Source organism: Arvicanthis niloticus, chromosome 3, assembly GCF_011762505.2.
Source record: "Arvicanthis niloticus isolate mArvNil1 chromosome 3, mArvNil1.pat.X, whole genome shotgun sequence".
In the NCBI taxonomy this organism is placed as follows: domain Eukaryota; kingdom Metazoa; phylum Chordata; class Mammalia; order Rodentia; family Muridae; genus Arvicanthis; species Arvicanthis niloticus.
In genome coordinates this window covers 137,201,341-137,205,545 of record NC_047660.1, presented here as the reverse complement: position 1 = coordinate 137,205,545, position 4,205 = coordinate 137,201,341, and the positions used below count along the sequence as shown (strand labels likewise).

The window sequence follows — 4,205 nt, the reverse complement described above, 5'->3', positions numbered from 1 at the left end:
TTCAAGGCTATTCAGGGTATAAATAGCATAATGTCCTCAAAAAATAAGACAAGCCAGGCACAGGGTGGGACGTGGGTACATCTTTAAATTAACCCCAGCACTCTGGAGGCAAAGCAGAGGCAGGTGGGTTTCTTGAGTTTCAGGCCAGTTTAATCTATATAGTGTCATCCTGTTTAAAAAAAAATACCAAAAAAAAAAAAAAAAAAAGCTGAAACTATGACTCATCAATAAAAACCCTGCCTTGAGTGCACATATCTCATCTTAAATTCTTCCTGGTCTTTTATCCCTGTAGTTGGGTTTGGGTCATGGGTTGAGCCCACACCCCCACAACCCCAGAGAGGGGTTGGGGGCATGGCCAGGGGTGGAGTCCCACCTAGAGTCCCCCAGAAGAGATCTGTAATCATTCTGTTTGAGAGTATCAGCTTTTCCTGAATAGTGTGACCTTTTCAGGGGGCTGAGAATGTGAACAAAGTCTTGCCCTAATTGACTGGTGAGGTAATAGGAAGTTTCTCTAGGAAGCCTAGAGAAGGCAGAGTTGGTTGTGGGAGGTTATGTGAGGGGACCATGAAGTCCAAGGGGAGAAAACTGCATGGACAAAGAAAGGCCCCTGGGCTGCTGTGTGACTGGGTTCGATGTCAGCTTCACACAGGTGGAACTGTAAGGGAAGCGGGAATCTCAACTCTATCAGGTGTTTGCATGATTAATGATTGGTGTGGGAGAGTCTAGGCACTGTGGGTGATGCCACCCTTGGGATGGTGGTCCTGGGTTCTATAAGAGAGAAGACAGGGCTGGAGAGATGCCTCAGTGGTTAAGAGCACTGACTGCTCTTCCTGAGGTCCTGAGTTCGATTCCCAACAACCACATGGCTCACAGCCACCTGTAATGGATGCCCCCTTCTGGTGTGTCTGAAGACAGTTGCAGTGTACTCATATACATAAAATAAATAAATCTTAAAAAGAAAGAAGACTAAGTAAACCAGGAGAAGCAAGCCAGTAAGCAGCACCCTTCTGTGGCCTCTGCATCAGTTCCTGCTTCCAGGTCCCTGCCCTGACTTCCCTCAGTGATGGGGTGTGGCCATCATTGTAAGTTACATAAACTCTTTCCTGGCCATGTTACTTTAAGTCAAGGTCCTGTCACAGCACCAGGACGCACACTAGGACAGCTGGGAGAATCGCACAGTAGGGGATGTTAGTGGTGTCACATGATAGGTGTTGAATGTTAAGGGTGCCATGACTTACAAGTCCACATTTTCTGGGATCAGTCATGCAACTAGTGGTTGGTGTGTGTGGCGGGGGCACAGAGTTTTGTTGAAAATTGGGTTGAGCCTTCATGGGAACAGTACCCAGGCAGTGTGTTTGTAATTCTGAATCCACACTGTGTACACTAGGCATGGTTCTCAGGGGCTGGAGGCAAGAGCATGATGCAGTGTTCAAGTCCTGGGCTACAGGTGGCGCTGTCTCAGACCAGCGTGGAAAGAATGAAGGAAACAAGAAAGAAAAAAATAATTTCAAGGTTTTCTAGAAGCACCTTTGATGCCAATCCCTCTTTTAAAAGTTTTATATATGCACATGCCTTTAATCTGGACATTCAGAAGGCAGAGGCAGGTAGATCTCTGAATCTGAGGCTAATCTGGTCTACAGCATGTGGTCCAGGACGGCCAGGGCTACACACGGAAACCCTATCTTGAAAAAAAGAAAAGAAAAATGTTTTATGTGTGTTTATTTATTTGTGTGTGGAAGCATGTGTGTTACAGGACACGTGTGGTCAGAAGACAACTTGCAAAAGTTGGTTTTATCCTTCTACCCCGTCTATTCTGGGGATCAAACTTGGGGTCTCTAATTTCGAAGCACTCTTTCCCTCTAAGTTACTCCACTGGTACCATTTCCCTATTTGAGTCTCCAGAGAAAGCATGGTGCTGCGGCCAGGGCCCTGAGGCTGTGTCTCTGCTCCTATCACGTAGATGTTTGAATGACAGGCCAATCGCATGCGAAACACTCCTGCACTCTCCCAGAGCCTGGGACCTTGCTAGACACCCTCCCCTGTTCATGCCAGTCCTCCCTTCTCCCCCCCTGGCCCCAGTTTTCTGCCCCTACCCGTTTGTGTGTTTCAGGAGAAAGGTGATGGGAGTCCACGCTATGAGGCCGGCTGTGACTTGTTGTCATATCATATCAGAACAACAAAATCACAAGTCTTCCACACAGCACTGGCTCACGTGCTCTGCTCCGCTCCTCATCCTTGGCCAGGTCCCTCAAGTGCTTCTCTCCCTGTGTACAGGATCGAGCATAACAAGCCCACTGACGTACTGTCCCTAGGCACCCCTTTTCCACTCCATTCCCTGAGACACAGGCAAGATTCATCTTCTAACCACCCAACTCACACCCTGGCACATCCCCGGTGTGGGATTTATTGTTTCAGGAATGAGGAGCACACTCTTGTCACCCCAGCACTCAGGAAGTACAGTCGGGAGGTTAAGAACTTCAAGATCATCTTTGGCTAAACAAGGAATTCAAAGCCAGCTTGGTCTACATGAGAGAGTTTTAAAATAATAATGATAATGATAATAACAATAACAAAAACAAATGTGTATACATTATTGGAGAGAAAGACTCTTTTTAAAAATAAAAAGAACTTGAGATTTAAAGTTGGATTGAGGCTAGCTTTTTCCTCACTGCTTCACTTGGGAAATCAGTTCACCTACCGGCACTCATAACATCCCGTTGACAAAATGCTTCACCTGTACTATGAGTCTGAGGCCAGCCTAGTCTACATAGTGAGTTTCAGAACAGCCAGAGGTACACACACACACACACACACACACACACACACACACCTGTCTCAAAAAAGAATAAAAATTCCCTCTGTAAAGGACAAATGCCAAGAACAATTACAAGTCTCAGGCGACCCCTTTCCCTGTACATGCTCTGCCAGAGCAGACCCCAAGGCTGTCCCTGAAGCTGGGTGTTGAGAGCTTGGCACTGTCAGTCTCTTTGGTGATCCACTAGGAGCTGTCCGGAACCCGGGTGCTGAAGCCGAGCTCCCTCCCTGTCCCTCAGCCGGGTGGCGCTGTCCTCGTCTCCAGTGCTGAAACATAATTGGTTATTTCTCTCCGATGGGTGGGCTCGAGGACATGCGCTCAGCTTCTGCCTTCTGCCCAAATGCCCCGCTCCTTGTTTCTGTTCTTCGTCCCAGGGACCCGTCTTCTGTTTTAATCTCTTCCCATGATCCCAGGGCGTTGTAGGTGGGGGACAGAAGGCTTAAGGATCTCACCTGCTCCCACATCTCAGGGAGACAGCCCTGGGTTCTCTGGCCTTCCAAACAGTCCAGTTGGCCTTCTGGAAGATGTGCCAACCTGCATTGTACCCAGAGTCCCCGTTCCCCTCCCCCAGCGCACCTTTCCCTCCTCCCTTCGTGCCTCACCTGCTCCTGCTCACCAGCAGCTGCAGGTGTCCCAGTGGCTGTTCAGTTCCAGACGTTTCACCTTTATGGGCTTGTGGGGAAGGCGGAGTGCAGGGAACCCTGGGCGGGGCTTAGCCAGTAAACCAATAGGAATCATCCTGGAATGAAGCTCCAAGGATTACCTCATAGGTTGAGGCCTCGGCTTCAGAATAAAAGTCAGGCATCCTTCCAAAAACTTGTTTAGGGGTCTCTTGAAGGTGTCAGGGTGTAGTCTTGTGGCCCGTTAAATCTCCACATGAGGATCACCTCAAACGTGATCACTGAGCATCCGGGGTTAGCGATCGTCAGGTGTGTGTCTCTGCTGGGACAGAGAAGCTGAAAAAAATGTCTGAAGAAATTAAGGGATTTTGAAAATAAAGTCTAATTTTACACAGGGAAGAGGAAGTGTGAGGGAATGAGACTCACAGAAGCTTAGGGTAGAGGCGGAGCTCTGGCGATTTTTGTTTTGTTTTGAGTCAGGGTCCTGGTTTGTATTCCAAGATGACCTCAAACGTATGATTCTCCTGCCTCAGGCGTTTACCACTACACCAGACTGATGCAGTGCTGAAGATGGAACTTAGTGCTTTCTGATTGGTGGGCCTGCACTCTGCCCCCAGCCTCAGTCACAGTCTCGCCCCTCTAACACAGTCTCTCTCACTGTGCAGCCCAGGCTGGCTCTGAACTTTTGCGATCCTCTTGCCTCAGCCTTCTCAGTAGGGTGCGTGGCACAGCACCCCACCCATCTTCATTTCCATAGCTTCCTTTGTAGC

The 4,205-nt window shown here is 48.7% G+C and overlaps 1 long non-coding RNA gene across 1 annotated transcript; it reads right to left on the bottom strand.

Moving 5' to 3' along the window:
- Positions 1 to 2,517: 2,517 nt before the first annotated feature.
- Positions 2,518 to 3,487, bottom strand: LOC143441635 (uncharacterized). The gene is made up of 2 exons (XR_013109202.1): positions 3,418 to 3,487; positions 2,518 to 3,332 (listed from the first exon to the last, which is right to left on the bottom strand). It is a non-coding gene; the product is annotated as an uncharacterized LOC143441635 (long non-coding RNA).
- Between the last annotated feature and the right edge of the window lie 718 nt (positions 3,488 to 4,205).